Source organism: Polistes fuscatus, unplaced genomic scaffold (genome assembly GCF_010416935.1).
Source record: "Polistes fuscatus isolate 324 unplaced genomic scaffold, CU_Pfus_HIC Scaffold5, whole genome shotgun sequence".
Classification (NCBI taxonomy): Eukaryota; Metazoa; Arthropoda; class Insecta; order Hymenoptera; family Vespidae; genus Polistes; species Polistes fuscatus.
Window position 1 is genome coordinate 4,750,270 of NW_025113129.1, and position 20,241 is coordinate 4,770,510.

Sequence of the window (20,241 nt, forward strand, 5' to 3'; positions counted from 1 at the left end):
TCTGAGTAAATGAACAATTACGCAAAATTTAATCAAATTTTATGAATTCAAAGGTTTAAATCAATTTTTTAATAATTTTAACTCTAATCATAAATAAATTTAAATTAAAAAATATAGATTTTAATTAAAAAATTTAACTTTTAATCGAAAATAATTAAATTTTGCTCTGAGTAAATGAACAATTACGCAAAATTTAATCAAATTTTATGAATTCAAAGGTTTAAATCAATTTTTTAATAATTTTAACTCTAATCATAAATAAATTTAAATTAAAAAATATAGATTTTAATTAAAAAATTTAACTTTTAATCGAAAATAATTAAATTTTGCTCTGAGTAAATGAACAATTACGCAAAATTTAATCAAATTTTATAAATTCAAAGGTTTAAATCAATTTTTTAATAATTTTAACTCTAATCATAAATAAATTTAAATTAAAAAATATAGATTTTAATTAAAAATTTAACTTTTAATCGAAAATAATTAAATTTTGCTCTGAGTAAATGAACAATTACGCAAAATTTAATCAAAAATTTTATGAATTCAAAGGTTTAAATCAATTTTTCAATAATTTTAACTCCAGTCATAAATAAATTTAAATTAAAAAATAGATTTTAATTAAAAAATTTAACTTTTAATCGAAAATAATTAAACTTTGCTCTGAGTAAATGAACAATTACGCAAAATTTAATCAAATTTTATAAATTCAAAGGTTTAAATCAATTTTTTAATAATTTTAACTCTAATCATAAATAAATTTAAATTAAAAAATATAGATTTTAATTAAAAAATTTAACTTTTAATCGAAAATAATTAAATTTTGCTCTGAGTAAATGAACAATTACGCAAAATTTAATCAAAAATTGTATAAATTTAAAAATTTAAATCAATTTTTAAATAATTTTAACTCTAATCATAAATAAATTTAAATTAAAAAATATAAATTTTAATTAAAAAATTTAACTTTTAATCGAAAATAATTAAATTTTGCTCTGAGTAAATGAACAATTACGCAAAATTTAATCAAAAATTGTATGAATTTAAAAATTTAAATCAATTTTTAAATAATTTTAACTCTAATCATAAATAAATTTAAATTAAAAAATAGATTTTAATTAAAAAATTTAACTTTTAATCGAAAATAATTAAATTTTGCTCTGAGTAAATGAACAATTACGCAAAATTTAATCAAATTTTATAAATTCAAAGGTTTAAATCAATTTTTTAATAATTTTAACTCTAATCATAAATAAATTTAAATTAAAAAATATAGATTTTAATTAAAAAATTTAACTTTTAATCGAAAATAATTAAATTTTGCTCTGAGTAAATAAACAATTACGCAAAATTTAATCAAATTTTATGAATTCAAAGGTTTAAATCAATTTTTTAATAATTTTAACTCTAATCATAAATAAATTTAAATTAAAAAATATAGATTTTAATTAAAAAATTTAACTTTTAATCGAAAATAATTAAATTTTGCTCTGAGTAAATAAACAATTACGCAAAATTTAATCAAATTTTATAAATTCAAAGGTTTAAATCAATTTTTTAATAATTTTAACTCTAATCATAAATAAATTTAAATTAAAAAATATAGATTTTAATTAAAAAATTTAACTTTTAATCGAAAATAATTAAATTATTAAAAACTTAATTATATTAAATTTTTAATAATTAAAAAATTTATATTTTAATGTTTAATGCATAAAAATTTTTGAAATTTTAAGTGATAAAATTATTATCAAATATAATTATTATATAAAAACATTAAAAATAAATAAATTCACACAATTAAATAAGTTTATATAATTAATAAATTTATATAATAAATAAATTAATTAAATAATTTCTCAATAAAATAACATTAGAAATAAATAATTTCTTAAATAAATTTACAATTTATTACTTTAATCAGACATAATGTTTAAAATTATTTTAAATTTATTAATCTAATGATGTGCCTGACAAAAAGGATTATTTTGATAGAATAAATTATATAATTTTTTATCTTCATTAAATAATTTTTTTATTAATTTTAATATAAATAAGCTAAATTTAAGCTAGTAGGTTCATACCCTAAATATATAATCAACTTTATTTTATATAATCAATAATTCAAATTTTAATTTAAATAATTTATTAAAAAATAAATCCTTTTATCTAATAAACATTATAATTTTAATCTCATTATTATCAATTTTTATATCTAATTATATTCAACTATGAATTATAATAGAAATTAATACAATATTATTTATCATTATAATAAGAATTTTTAATAATAAAAAAAAAATTATTTTAAATTATTTTATTATTCAATCTTTTTCAAGATTAACATTAATTTTATTAATAATTTATAATAAAAATAATAATATTAATTATTTAAATGCATTAATTTTATTATTGTTAATTATAAAAATAAATATATTTCCATTTTTTTTTTGAATACCTTTAATTAATATACAATTAAATTGAATTTCAATTTTTTTTATATCAACTACACAAAAAATTATTCCTCTATTATTATTTAATATATATTTTCACTCATTAGATAATTTATTATTAATAATAATTACTTACACTTCAAGAATTTTTTCATCACTAATAACTACAATTTTAAGTATTAATGAAATTAATATAAAAAAAATTTTAACTTTATCATCACTTAATCACTCAGCATGAATACTATTTATTATCATAATTGATAAATACTTATTTTTACTATACTTCTTTTTATACAGAACTTCAATAATTTTTATTTGTTTATTATTTAATAAATTAAAAATTAATAATTTTTATGAATTATATAATTTATCAATAATAAATATAAAATGAACTATTCCATCAATTATTTTTAATTTATTAATTATTAGTGCTTTACCACCTTTTCTTACATTTTTTATTAAAATTAAAATATTAACTACTATAATTATTAACGCCAATAATTTTACTAGATTAATATTATTAATTTTATCAATTTCAACTTTAATTTTTTATATAAATTTATTAATTAAAATAAAATTATCATTCTCATTAAAAAATAAATTTTGAATTTCAAATTATCCACAAATTAAAAATTCATTTTATAGACTAACTATATTTATTTTTTTATTTCTAGCAATTTTATTCTTAATATTTAAATTTATATAAATAAATAAATAAATTAAAAGATTTTAAGATCAAATTAATCTATTAACCTTCAAAGTTAAATATATAAATAATTAATTTTATAAATCTTAAAATTAATTTAATTTTCTTTAAATTTGCAATTTAACATTTTCATATAAACTATTAAAATTAAAAAAATTTATGTCAAAATGATTTTATTCTACAAATCATAAAGATATTGGAACTTTATATTTTATCTTTGGTCTATGAGCTGGTATAATTGGAAGATCATTAAGATTAATTATTCGTCTAGAATTAGGTACACCTTTATCAATTATTAATAATGATCAAATCTATAATTCAATTATTACAGCTCACGCATTAATTATAATTTTTTTCATAGTTATACCATTTATAATTGGAGGATTTGGAAATTGATTAATTCCCTTAATATTAGGTGCCCCAGATATAGCATTCCCACGAATAAATAATATAAGATTTTGATTATTACCACCATCATTAATATTATTAATTATTAGAAATATTAATGATATAGGAGTAGGAACTGGATGAACTTTATATCCACCTTTATCATCTAATATAGGTCACAATTCATCATCAGTTGATTTTGCTATTTTCTCTCTTCACATTGCAGGAATTTCATCAATTATAGGAGCTATTAATTTCATTGTAACAATCTTAAATATACATATTAAAACTCATTCATTAAATTTTTTACCTATATTTACATGATCAGTTTTAATTACTGCAATTTTACTTTTATTATCTTTACCTGTTCTAGCTGGAGCAATTACCATACTATTAACTGATCGAAATATTAATACATCTTTTTTTGACCCATTAGGAGGTGGAGATCCAATTTTATTCCAACATTTATTTTGATTTTTTGGACATCCAGAAGTCTATATTTTAATTTTACCAGGATTTGGAATTATTTCACAAATTATTACCAATGAAACAGGAAAAAAAGAAATTTTTGGATCTTTAGGAATAATTTACGCTATAGTATCAATTGGAATTTTAGGATTTATTGTATGAGCTCATCATATATTTACAGTTGGATTAGATATTGATACACGTGCATATTTTACCTCAGCAACAATAATTATTGCTATCCCAACAGGAATTAAAGTTTTTAGTTGAATAGCTACAATTTATGGCTCAAAATTAAATTTTTCACCAGCAATAATTTGATCTATAGGATTTATTTTCCTTTTCACAATAGGAGGTCTTACAGGAATTATTTTATCAAATTCATCTCTTGATATTATTCTTCATGATACATACTATGTAATTGGACATTTCCATTATGTTTTATCCATAGGAGCTGTATTTGCAATTATTGCAGGATTTATCCATTGATTCCCTTTATTTTTTGGTTTATCTTTAAACAAATTATTATTAAAAATTCAATTTTTTTCAATATTTTTAGGTGTTAATTTAACATTTTTTCCACATCATTTTCTTGGTTTAGCAGGATTCCCTCGACGATATTCAGATTATCCTGATATATATTTATCATGAAATATTATATCTACTTTAGGTTCAATTATATCAACATTATCAATAATTTTATTAATATATATTATTATAGAAAGCTTTATAAGACAACGATTAATTTTATTTAAATTTTACATAGCAACAAATATAGAATGACTCCATTCTTTCCCCCCATCTTTTCACACTTATAGAGAAATCCCATCAACTTATAATTTATAAAATAGCAAATTAGTGCATTGATCTTAAACATCAAATATAAAGATTTATATAAAAATCTTTTTTTATAAATTCAAACTTGATTAAATTTATATATTCAAGATTCCAACACACCAAACATAACTCAACTAATTTTTTTTCATGATTATTCTATATTAATATTAATTTTAATTACCACATTAATTTTATATATATTTTTATTCCTAATTTTTAATAAAATTACTAATCGATTCTTAATAAATGAACATTTCATTGAAACAATTTGAACATTAGCACCAATAATCATTTTATTCATAATTGCAATTCCATCACTAAAAATTTTATATATAACAGAAGAATATTTCTCACCAATATTATCAATTAAATCTATTGGTCACCAATGATATTGATCATATGAATTCTCTGACTATAAAAATATCAACTTCGATTCATATATAATCCCATTTAATTTAAATAATAATTCTCAATTTCGTCTTTTAGATGTTGATAATCGTATTATCTTACCTTTTAATACCCCAATTCGACTTTTAACAACTTCAAGTGATGTAATTCATTCATGAACTATTCCAGCACTAGGAATTAAAATTGATGCTGTTCCTGGACGTATAAATCAAGCTTTTATTTTTATAATACGACCAGGTTTATTTTTTGGTCAATGTTCCGAAATCTGTGGTATAAATCATAGATTTATACCTATTATAATTGAATCAACTTCAATTAAAAATTTTACAAACTGAATAAATAAAAATTAATTCATTAAGAAACTTTATAGAAGTAAAAGTCTCTTAAACTTTAAATGATTATAAAAAATTAATCCTTAATGATTTAAAATTATAATAAAGTTAGTTAAAAAATAACATTTAAATGTCTATTAAAAATTATAAATAAAAACTTATACTTTATAATAAAAATTATTAATTAATCATTAATTTATTTATTAATTATTTTTTAAAAAAAAGTCAAAATCAAAAATTATAAATTAAAATTATAATCATAAATTCAATTTTATGACTTAAATTCCACAAATTAGACCTTTAAAATGAATTATACTTTACTTTATTACATTAATTATTTTTTTTACTATAATAATTCAATTTAATTTTTTAATAAAGTTTACTAATAAAAATTATTATTATAATAATAATAATAATAATAATAATAATAATAATAATAAAAATATTAATAATAACATAAATAAAATTTTATGAAAATTTTAACTTTTAATGACAAATTTATTTTCAATTTTTGATCCATCAACATCTATAAATTATTCTTTAAATTGATTAAGAATATTATTACCATTAATTCTTATACCTAAACAATATTGGTTAAAAAAATCTAAAAATTTATTATTTTGAATAATAATTAATAATTTTTTATTTAAAGAATTTAATATATTAAAAAAAAATAAAATTTTTAGAGTAATTAATTTATTAACATTATTTTTTATAATTTTAATTATAAATTTTTTAGGAATATTCCCTTATATTTTTACACCTTCAAGACATTTATCAATTACATTATCCTTATCTTTAAGATTATGATTAAGAATTATAATTTATAATTGATTAAATTATACTATTAAATGTTTTGCTCATCTAGTTCCTTTAAATACTCCTGTCCCCTTAATAATATTTATAGTTCTAATTGAAACAATTAGAACAATTATTCGACCTTTAACTTTAGCTATTCGACTCTCAGCTAATATAATTGCTGGACATTTACTTTTATGTTTATTAGGATCCTGCGGAATTTTAATTAATCTTAATTTAATTTTTTTTTTATATATAACACAAATTATATTATTTATTTTAGAAATAGCAGTTGCAATCATTCAATCTTATGTATTTATAACACTAATATCTTTATATTATAATGAATTATAAATATGCATAAAACTAATCATCCATTCCATATAGTAACTATTAGACCTTGACCTTTATTATTATCAATTAATTTAATATTTATATTAATTAGAATTATTAAAATATTTTATCAATTTAAAATTTATTTATTATTTATTTCATTTATTAATATAAACTTAATTTTATTTCAATGATGACGTGATGTAACTCGTGAAGGAACTTTTCAAGGTATACATACTTTTAGAATAATTAAAAATTTAAAATTAGGAATAATTTTATTTATTGTTTCAGAAATTTTTTTTTTTATTTCTCTATTTTGAACTTATTTTCACACATCTTTATCCCCTAGAATTGAAATTGGATCATTATGACCACCTAAAAACATTATTATATTAAATCCCTATAGAATTCCTTTATTAAATTCTATTATTTTAATTTCTTCTGGTATTACAATTACATGATCACATCATAGATTAATAAATAAATTAAACTTCAATGCAATTTTAACTTTAATACAAACTATTTTTCTTGGTATATTTTTTACTTTATGTCAAATTCATGAATATTTTGAAACTTCTTTTACAATTGCAGATTCAATTTTTGGTTCAATTTTTTTTTTAACAACTGGATTTCATGGACTTCATGTAATTATTGGAACAATTTTTTTAATTGTTTGTTTAATTCGTATAATTAATAATCACTTTTCTAGAAATCATCATTTTGGTTATGAAGCAGCAATTTGATACTGACATTTTGTTGATATTGTTTGATTATTTGTTTATACTTGAATTTATTGATGATCTTTTTAAAAATAATTTTTTAAATTACTTATATAGTATAAATATTACATTTAACTTCCAATTAAAAAAATTATTAATAATTTAATAATATAAGTAAATTTAATTTATATTAATTCTTTTTAATTTAAAATTAAAATAACTATTCAATAGAATAAATTATTTTTACTATTATTTTATTATCTTTAATTCCAATAATTTTAACTTTAATTTTAATATTAATTAATATTTTTTTTTCTATAAAAATTTATAAAGACCGAGAAAAACCCTCACCTTATGAATGTGGTTTTAATCCTTTAACTTCATCACGTTTACCTTTTTCAATTCAATTCTTTTTAATTGCATTAATTTTTTTAATTTTTGATATTGAAATTATTCTTCTATTCCCATTTATTCCAACTATTTTAAAAAGAAATACTATTTATTTTTGAACATTATCTATATTAATTATTTATTTATGTTTAATCATTGGATTAATTTATGAATGAAATGAACAATCAATCATTTGAATTAAATAATAAAAATAAATTTTCAAATTTTAGGATATTAGTTAATTTATAACATTTAAATTGCAATTAAAAATAATTTTAAAAATTTAAAGTATATCTTTAATATGAAAGAATAATTTCTTATTTAATTTCGACTTAAATTCAAGGTTAAATTTAACCCATATTAATTTTATTTTAAAAACATTTAAAATTCAATTTAATTGAAACCAAAATAGAGGTAAATTATTGTTAATAATTAAATTGAATTAATTTTTCCAATTGAAATAACTTAATAAAAGCTTCTAACTTTTTAAATAATGAATAAAATTCATTTTATTTCTGATTTATATAGTTTAAAAAAAAACATTTTATTTTCATTAAAAAAATAATTTATTTCATAATTTATAAATTTATTTATAATTTATTTTTTTTTATTTAAAAATAAATAATTATTACCTTAATATCTTCAATATTAAACTCTTATTAAGCTATTTAAATAAAAAAATAAATTTATTATTAATATCAATAAAATAAATATTATTAATAAATTTAAATAATAAAAAAAATTTAAAACTAAAAATTTTAAAAATCTTAATAATATAAAATTTTTTAATCCATATGTAATTCTATACTCTATAAAACCTTTATCAAATCTTTTATATATTATCAATGAATATTTTAAAGGATAAAAATTAATTAATTCATAAAAAAATCTTAATCCTCATATTCTTATTAAATAAATTTTAACATCTTTTAATCAATTTAATAAACTTAATTTTCTAATTAAAATTCCAACTAAAATTCCAATTAAACAAATATAAATAATAAATGTTTTCTGTATTAATCTTAAAATAATTAATTCTAAAGAAAATAAATTTAATAAATAATATCCAATTATTAATGATCTTATATATAATAAAACTATTGAACTTCTTATTAAATTATTTTCATTTAATAATATAAAAACATTAAATTTATTTCTATTATTTAAATAAACAATTACTAATAATCGAATTCTATAAGATACCGTAAATAAAGTAGCTAAAAATAATATTATTATTCTTAATATATTTATTTTACTTATTAAAAAAACTTCTATAATTAAATCTTTTGAATAATATCCTGAAAAAAAAGGAAATCCACATAAAGATAAAGTAGATATAAAAAAAATTAAACTAACAAAAGGATAATTATTAATAATATTACCTATAAAACGAATATCTTGATTATTAACTAATTGATGAATCAAAATTCCTCTACATAAAAATAATAAAGATTTAAATAAAGCATGAATAATTAAATGAAAATAACTTAAATCAATTATTCCTATTCTTAAAATTCTCATTATTAAACCTAACTGACTTAAAGTTGATAAAGCAATAATTTTTTTTAAATCAAATTCAAAATTAGCTATTAATCCTGATATTAATATTGTTATTCTAGAAATAAATAATAATAATTCATTTATAAAATTATAAATTAAATAAAAATTATAACGAATTAATAAATAAACTCCCGCAGTAACTAAAGTTGATGAATGAACTAATGAAGATACAGGAGTAGGAGCAGCTATTGCTAAAGGTAATCAAACTGAAAAAGGTAACTGAGCACTTTTTGTAATAGAACTTAACAATAATAATATTGATAAAATAAAAAAATTTAAATCATAAAATAATCCATTTCAAGATCCTAATATAACAAATAAACCAATTATTATTATAATTCTCACATCTCCTAACCGATTTATTAATACTGTTACTATACCAGAATTATAAGACTTTCAATTTTGATAATAAATAATTAAACAATAAGAAGTTAAACCTAAACCATCTCATCCTAATAATAAACCTATAAAATTTGGACAAATAATTAAAAAAATTATTCTTAAAACAAATATTAAAACTAAAATAAAAAATCGGTTAATATTTATATCTCCTTCTATATAAATTAATCTATATATCAAAACAAATCTAGAAATTAATATAACTAAACTTAAAAATATTAAACTTATTCAATCTAAATAAATCAAAAATTCTAAATGTATAGAATTAAAAATTATAAAAATAAATTCTACTATTAAATTTATTTTATTAAATAAAAATACTACAGATAAAATAAATATAAAAATTCTAATAATATATAATAAAATAATATTTATAATTATAATAAATTTATTATTAATAAAAAATTAATCAATTAATTTAACTAATTAATTTATTTAAATTAAATTTAATATAAAATTTTATATATCTCTAATTCCACAAATTAGAATTTTAATTTTTAAACTAATTAAATTTAATTAAATTATAAATATTCCTAATCCTAAAAATAAAAAATTTAAAGGTAATCAATGTAAAATTAATATTAAATAATCCATTAAATTAATAACCTTATAATTCATTAATAAATTAGTTTTTATACCATGTTGTCTAAATCTAAATAAATATAATGAATATACAGCACTAAAAAAACATAAAATTATTATAATTATTAATAATTTTAAATTTCAACATAATAATCTAATTAATAAAAATATTTCTCTAATTAAATTTAATCTTACAGGAGCTGATAAATTTGATGAACATAATAAAAATCAAAACATTCCTAATGAAGGATTAATTGATAAAGAACCTTTATTTATAAATATTAAACGACTTCCCACACATTCATAATTTAAATTAACTAAATAAAATAAACCTGATGAACATAAACCATGAGCTAATATTATTATTAATCTACCTAAAAATCCTGATTTTATTAAAGTTATTAAACCCCCTATTAAAATTCCTATATGAACAACTGATGAATAAGCTACTAATATTTTTAAATCAATTTGAATTAAACAAATTATTCTAACTAATAATCCACCTACAATTCTCAAAGAAATTAATATATAATTAATTTTAATAGCATCAATATAAAAAATTTGAGAAAAACGTAAAACACCATATCTTCCTAATTTTAATAAAATTCCAGCTAAAATTATTGAACCATAAACTGGAGCTTCAACATGAGCTTTTGGTAATCAAATATGAAATAAAAAAATAGGTATTTTAATTATAAATGTTAAAATAAAAACTATATAAATTAAAGATCTTAATTCAATTATTTTAAATATTATAAAAATTATTATTAAACTTTTAAATTCAATATATAATTTAATTATTAATCATAAAAAAGGTATTGAAGAAATTACAGTATATATTAATATATATATTATAGCTTCAAACCGTTCTAATGTATATCCTCCATATATAATTATAAAAAAAATTGGTAATAAACTTATTTCAAACATTAAATAAAATATTATTATATTAGATGTTAAAAAACACAAATATAAAATTACTATTATTAAAAAAATTAAAAATTTCAAAAATTCACTTAAATTTATTATCATTAAACATCCAACAATTCATAAACTCATTAAAATTAAATAAAAAGAATATAAATCAATATAAAATAAATTTATTCCACCAATTATTATATTTGTTGAATAAATATTTAAAAATAATATTATAAAAAATATAGTAAAAAAAATTATTAATTTATTAAATTTATTATTAAATAAAAATAAACCCATTCTAAAAATTATTATTAATATAAACTTTATCATAAAATTAATATTAAATTTTCAATACAATCATTTCCATAAAAATTAATTAATATAATTATTAAAGAAATTCCAAGAACACCCTCAATAACAAATATAACTATAAAAATTAATAAATAATAATCTATTATATACATATTATAATAAATATTTATTAAATTTCTAATTACTAAAAATTCAATAGACAATAAAATTATTAATAAATGATTATAAAATTTTAATAACAATATCAAACTTAAAAAAAACAAAATTAATATTATAATTCTTAACATTCTAATAATAAACTATATTAATAATAATTTTACATCAATAAATCTTAAATTTATTTCAAAAGCTTTATAGTTTAAAACAAAAACATAAATTTTGTAAATTTAAATTAAATTATATTTTAAAGCTTCAAAAAAATATTTAATTAAATATATCTTTAATCTCCAAAATTAATATTTTCATTAAACTACATTTTGAATAATATAAAAAATTAATCAAAAATATTTTTATTTATATTTTATTTTTAAAAAAAAATTAATGAATAAAACTAATATTCTTAATATTATAATCTGAACAATTATAGTTTCAATCATAATTTATTTATTATTATCAGTTAATATCTCTGTAATTATTTTAATAATTTTATTAATCTTATTTACAACATTTTCATGTATATTTTTATCTAATAGAATAAATGAATCAATTTACCCATTTTTAATTTTTTTAATAATAATTGGAGGATTAATAATCTTATTTCTTATATTTATTGGCTTAATTGCTAATGAAATAGAAATTTCCAACATTAAAAAAAATTTTATACTCTTATTTATTATCGCATTAACATATCTTATAAAGATAATATATAAAATAAATTATCTAAATTCAATTAAATATTCATTAAAAATTGATAGAAATTTCAATTATATATTAAATATTTATAAATTATTAGATTATCCAATTTTTATATTCACAATTATATTAATTTTATTATTATTATTAATATTAATTTTAATTACAAAAATTTGTTTAATAAATAATAAACCCTTACGAAAATCTAATAATTAAAACTTATATTTTTAAAAAATTATTTAATGAACAAATCCATTACTATAAATAATATAATATTCAAATTAATTTATAAATCTTTTATTCAATTACCAACTCCAATTAATATTAATATATGATGAAATATTGGTTCATTATTAGGACTTTGTTTAATAATTCAATTAATTACAGGATTATTTTTATCCATACATTATTCTCCATCTATAAATGAAGCTTTCAATAATATTATAACTATTATACAAGATACTAATTATGGATGAATTATACGAATTTTACATATAAATGGAGCATCAATATTTTTTATTTGTTTATATTTACATATTGGACGAAATATTTACTATCAATCATTTAATCTTATTGAAACATGATTTATTGGAGTAACAATTTATTTATTAACAATAATAACAGCTTTTTTAGGATATGTTTTACCTTGAGGACAAATATCATTTTGAGGAGCAACTGTAATTACAAATTTATTATCAGCAATTCCTTATATTGGTATAAATTTAGTTGAATGAATTTGAGGAGGATTTTCAGTTAATTCCCCTACATTAAATCGATTTTATTCATTACATTTTATTATACCATTTATTATTTTATTCTTAGTCATTATTCATCTCACATATCTTCATAAAACAGGATCCACTAATCCTTTAGGACTTAATAGTAATTTAAATAAAATTATATTTCATAAATTTTTTGTTATTAAAGATTCTATTACATTTATTATTTTAATAATCTCAATTATTATTTTAACTTTACAAAATCCTTATATATTAGGTGATCCAGATAATTTTATTAAAGCTAATCCAATAATAACTCCAATTCATATTAAACCTGAATGATATTTTTTATTTGCTTACGCAATTTTACGAGCTATTCCTAATAAATTAGGTGGAGTTATTGCTTTACTTATATCAATTTTAATTTTATTTTTTATACCATTCTTATCAAATCCCAAGTTTTATAAAACACATTTTAACTTATTTTATAAAATTTATTTTTGAATATTAGTATCAACATTCTTTATATTAACTTGATTGGGAAGACAAGAAATTAAATCCCCTTATATTGAATTAACTCAATTTTACGCAATTTTTCATTTTTTTTATTTTTTATCAGTTAATCAATTCAATAAACTTTGATTTACAATTATTTACAAAAATAATTAAATAGTTAATAAGCTATAAAGCATATATTTTGAAAATATAAAATAGAAATATTAAAATTTTCTATTAACTTTTAACTTAATTTCTTTACATTAAATTTTTTTACGCATAAAAATTCATATTTATTAAATTTTAAAAAAAAAAATTAATTTTTAATTATTTAATAAATAAATTAATTTTATTAACAAATAAATATATTTTATTTACTTATTAATACTTTAAATAATCATTTATTTTATTTAATTAAATTTTAAATTTTAATTAATTAAATTTATAATAAATAATTAATAACATTATTAATAAATATTATATTATTTATAAATATTTAATAATTATTTATTTAATTAAATTCTAAATTTAATGCACTAATCTGCCAAAATAATTTTAAATTAAATAATTTAAAATTAAATTAATATTTTTTAAATTATTTTAAATAAATAAATTTTTAAGATTAACATAAAAAATAAAATTTTTATAGAAAAAGATAAAATATAATATCAACAAAAATATATTAAATTATCATATCGTAAACGAGGTAAAGAACCACGAATTAAAATTATTAAAATTCTAAAAATTAATACATAAAAAACAATTTTAATAGAATACAATAAATTTCCAAAAAATATAATAATAAAAATTATTCCAGAAACTAAAATTATTATATATTCAGCTAAAAAAATAAATGTAAATCTTACTCTTATATATTCAACATTAAATCCCGAAACTAACTCAGATTCACCTTCAATAAAATCAAAAGGTATACGATTTAATTCTGCAATTATTCTAATAAATAAAACTACTATTATTATAAAATTTACTAACCAAAAACCCAAAAATTTTTGAAATTTAATAAAATCTATTAATTGAAAACTTTCAACATAATTAAATATAATAAAAAAAATTAAAAACATTGAAACTTCATAAGATAAAGATTGAGAAATTGAACGTATTCCACCTAATATCGAATAATTAGAATTAGAAGATCATCTTCTCATTAAAATAATATAAACTCTCAATCTTAAACATATTATTATATATAATATAAATAAATTCATAGAATAAATATTAATTCTTATAGGTAAACCAAGAATTAATATTATAACTATAATAAATCCAATTATTGGACTAACTAAATAAAAAAATACATTAATTTTAATTAATTTAATATTTTCTTTAATAAACAATTTAATTGCATCACTAAAAGGTTGAAAAATTCCTAAAAAAAAAACTTTATTAGGTCCTTTTCGATCTTGAACATAACCCAAAAATTTTCGTTCTAATAATACTAAAAATGCTACACCAATTAAAATTCCAATTAATTCAAATAAATAACTTAATAATATTAAAATAAACTCAAACTTAATTATTATTATTTTTTTAATCAAAAATAATATAAAATTAATTAAATTCAATTATTTAAAAAAATTATTTTTTATTTTAAGTCCTTTCGTACAATAAAATAATATTTAATTATAGATAAAATCCGATCTGGCTTACACCGATCTGAACTCAAATCATGTAAAATTTTAATAGTCGAACAGACTAAAAATTTAAGCATCTTCACCTAATTTTTATTTTAATTCAACATCGAGGTCGCAATCAATTTTATTAATATGAACTTTCCAAAATTATTACGCTGTTATCCCTAAGGTAATTTATTCTTATAATTATAAAAATTATCATTAATATTCATTCATCTATGTTAATAAAAAATTAAAGTTAAAAAATTTAATTACCCTCCCAATAAAAAAATATAAATTTATATATTTAAAAATTACAAAATTTATTATATAAATTTATATTTTAAAATTCTTAGGGTCTTATCGTCTAATAAATTTATAAAAGCATTTTAACTTTCAATTTAAATTCAAATTTATTAATTTGAGACAGTTTATATTTTATCAATTCTTTCATTCAAGTTTTCAATTAAAAAACTATTGATTTTGCTACCTTTGTACAGTCAATATACTGCAGCCTTTTAAATTTTAATTCAATGGGCAGAATAAACTTATTATTAAATTCAATAAGACATGTTTTTGATAAACAGGTAAATATATATTTAAAATTAAAATATTTTGCCTAATTCCTTAAATTAACTTTAATTAAATTATCAATTATTCAAACTAAATATTTATACTAATATAATCATTATTATTATTTAAAAATAATTTAAAAATAAATTTTTATAAATAATTAAAAAAAAAATTAAATTTTTCAATATATTTTTAATTTATTAATAAAATAATATATAAATTAAAACATTTTCTTTAAAGAAATATAATTTTATAACTACTTTTAAATCTAAAATTAATTTAAATTTATAAATTTTATATATTCAATTTATCCCGAATATATTTACTTTAAAATTAATTATATTTAAAAATTAATATTAATAAAATTTTAATTTTAAAGCTGAATTAAATTCAATTCTAAAAAAACTAGATATATTTAAAATCGCTTAACATTTCACTTCCAATTAAAAATTAATAATAATAATTTAACATTAACTTAAAATTTTTAATTAAATCTTTTAAATTCGAGATTAATTTAAATTTAAATAATTTAATTAATTAACCCTGATACAAAAGGTACATTAAATTAAAATTACTTTTAATTTTTTAAAAAAATTCACTTTCATTACTTTATTTATAATTTCAAAAAAATTTTTTATTTTAAAATTAATTTAACTTTAAATATTCAATACAATCTTATTTATTAAAACTTATTAATCAAAAAAAAAAAATTATTTATATAAATAAATTCATAAATTAAAATTTAAAAATTAAATTTAAAAATTAAAATTTCAATACTCATTATATTAATCCTTTTATTGTAAATAAATTATTTTCCATTAAACTAAAATTTTATCTATAAACACTTTCCAGTATCTAAACTATGTTACGACTTATTTCATTTTATTGAAAGTGACGGGCAATTTGTACACATTTTATATATTTATTCAAATTAATTAATTAATTAAATTTACTATTAAATCCAATTTCAACTTTAAATTAAATTTAAATATCCATTATTAATAAAAAAATGTAATCCATAAATTACTTAAATAAACTATATTTTGACTTGAATTCAATTAAAATTTTAATAATTAAATTTTACTTAATAAAATTTTTTAAACAGCAATACATAAATAATAATAATATTAAGTTATTCTTATCGTGGATCATCAATTAAATTACAGATTCCTCTAATTTTATAAAATACCGCCAAATCTTATAAATTTAATGATTTAACATTTAATACTTTATTTAAAATACATATAAATTCTTATTATTTATTATAATAGAGTATCTAATTCTAGTTTATTATATAAATTAATTTAACATAATATTTATAAATTATTAAAATAAATAATTATAATATTTCACCATTTAATAAGTATTTAATTTAACAAATTATTTATTATTATTTATAATATTAAAAATAATTTTAATTAACTTTAATTAATAGTTTAACCGCTAATGCTGGCACTAAATTTTTCAATTATTAAAAAATAAACTAAAGAAACATTAATTTCTTCAAATAATTTTAAATACTAATTTATATTAAATATTTAAATTAAATTTTTATATATAATTTTTATTATATCATTAATCATTAAACAAAAATTAAATTTTTATTTTAACTCTGTCAATAACTTTCACTAAGAAATTTAAATATAAATTATTTTTTTAATTTTTATTAAAATTTATTTTTCACCAAAATTTAAATTAATTTTAATTAATAATTACAATAATAATAATATTAATTTAATAAATAAATTCAATTTATTTTTTAATTAAAAATTATTTTAATTTTATTAAATTTATAATTTAATTTTTTTTTCCAAAGAAATTAAATTAAACTCTTTCTATTTGAATGAAATTTATTTTTCCAAAGAAATTAAATTAAACTCTTTCTATTTGAATGAAATTTATTTTTCCAAAGAAATTAAATTAAACTCTTTCTATTTGAATGAAATTTATTTTTCCAAAGAAATTAAATTAAACTCTTTCTATTTGAATGAAATTTATTTTTCCAAAGAAATTAAATTAAACTCTTTCTATTTGAATGAAATTTATTTTTCCAAAGAAATTAAATTAAACTCTTTCTATTTGAATGAAATTTATTTTTACAAAGAAATTAAATTAAACTCTTTCTATTTGAATGAAATTTATTTTTCCAAAGAAATTAAATTAAACTCTTTCTATTTGAATGAAATTTATTTTTCCAAAGAAATTAAATTAAACTCTTTCTATTTGAATGAAATTTATTTTTCCAAAGAAATTAAATTAAACTCTTTCTATTTGAATGAAATTTATTTTTCCAAAGAAATTAAATTAAACTCTTTCTATTTGAATGAAATTTATTTTTCCAAAGAAATTAAATTAAACTCTTTCTATTTGAATGAAATTTATTTTTCCAAAGAAATTAAATTAAACTCTTTCTATTTGAATAAAATTTATTTTTCCAAAGAAATTAAATTAAACTCTTTCTATTTGAATGAAAATTATTTTTCCAAAGAAATTAAATTAAACTCTTTCTATTTGAATGAAAATTATTTTTCCAAAGAAATATAAAATTATTAAATTTATATAAAATATATTTATTTAATTAAAATTAAATAAATAATTTATTTATATAAATTTATATATTATATATTTATATTTTATATTTATACATATATATATAATATTTAAATTAATATATATATATATATTTACATAAATATTCAATATAATAAATAATATAATAATAAATCTTAATATTTATAAATAAATTTTTTATTTCTATACATATAATTATGTAAATAAAGTTAATTTAACAATTTTATATAATAATTATTTATTTATATATTTAAATTGTTAATTTTAATTATTCAATTTATATTAAATTAATAATAATATAATTAATATATATAATATATATATATATATATATTAAATGATTAATTAATATATTAATGATCATATAAGTAACTATTTAATTAATACATATATTATAATGTTGGTAATAGATTTATATATTTTGAAATAATAATTTAATTCAATATTATAATATATTATTAATATTATATAATTTTTTTTTTTTTTGAAATTTATAGCTTCTTATATTCATATTTATTTACTATATATTTATCGGATTGGATAAGTAATAGTTTTTAGATTTATATGTTATTATTGATTATTATATAGATATTATTTATTAGATTATTATTATATTAAATTTTTTATATATATATATATATAAATTCAAAAATTACCCAAATTTACCCTAAAAAATCGAAAAAAATCGAAAAAAATCGAAAAAAATCGAAAAAATCCGAAAAAAATCCGAAAAAATCCGAAAAATCCGAAAAAATCCGAAAAAATCCGAAAAAATCCAAAAAATCCGAAAAAATCCGAAAAAATCCGAAAAAATCCGAAAAAATCCAAAAAAATCCAAAAAAAATCCGAAAAATCCGAAAAAATCCAAAAAAATCCGAAAAAATCCGGAAAAAATCCGAAAAAAATCCGAAAAAAATCCGAAAAAATCTGAAAAAATCCGAAAAAAATCCAAAATAATCCGAAAAAATCCAAAATAATCCGAAAAAATCCAAAATAATCCAAAAAATTTTAAAAATTAAAAAAATAATTTTTTTTTAAAAAAATTAAATTTATTTTTTAAATTAATAAATTAATAAATTAATAAATAAATAAATAAATAAATAATAGTAATAAACATACTAAATTTAAATTTAATAAAATTATCTAAAAATAATTAATTTATAATTTTTTATTTAAATTTATTAATTTAAAATATAAACCTAATATTTTATTTTTATATATAAATTAAACATAACCAACATTAAAATTATTTTAAAATTAATATTATTTTTTTTTAATTTAAGTAATAAAATAAATAAAAAAATTATAAAATTTATTATTTTTATTTATTATATTATTTAAATAAATAATCAAAATTAAAATAAAAATTTAAAATATAAACTAAATTTTTTATTTTTATATATAAATTAATCATAACCAACATTAAAATTATTTTTTTTTTAAAAAAAATTAATTTATTTTTAATAATTTTAATTCTAATCATAAATTTCTAAATTAAAAAATATAGATTTTAATTAAAAAATTTAACTTTTAATCGAAAATAATTAAATTTGCTCTGAGTAAATGAACAATTACGCAAAATTTAATCAAATTTTATGAATTAAAAGGTTTAAATCAATTTTTTAATAATTTTAACTCTAATCATAAATAAATTTAAATTAAAAAATATAGATTTTAATTAAAAATTTAACTTTTAATCGAAAATAATTAAACTTTGCTCTGAGTAAATAAACAATTACGCAAAATTTAATCAAAAATTTTATGAATTCAAAGATTCAAATCAATTTTTTAATAATTTTAACTC

The 20,241-nt window shown here is 15.1% G+C and overlaps 4 pseudogenes; 3 read left to right on the plus strand and 1 right to left on the minus strand.

The window, feature by feature from the left end:
• The first annotated feature begins 3,333 nt into the window (after nucleotides 1-3,333).
• Nucleotides 3,334-4,849, plus strand: LOC122522089 (annotated as a pseudogene).
• A 79-nt stretch (nucleotides 4,850-4,928) lies between these two features.
• Nucleotides 4,929-5,605, plus strand: LOC122522562 (annotated as a pseudogene).
• Nucleotides 5,606-8,473: 2,868 nt separating this feature from the next.
• On the minus strand, nucleotides 8,474-10,159 carry LOC122522090 (annotated as a pseudogene).
• A 2,531-nt stretch (nucleotides 10,160-12,690) lies between these two features.
• LOC122522091 lies at nucleotides 12,691-13,836 on the plus strand (annotated as a pseudogene).
• Nucleotides 13,837-20,241: the final 6,405 nt, after the last annotated feature.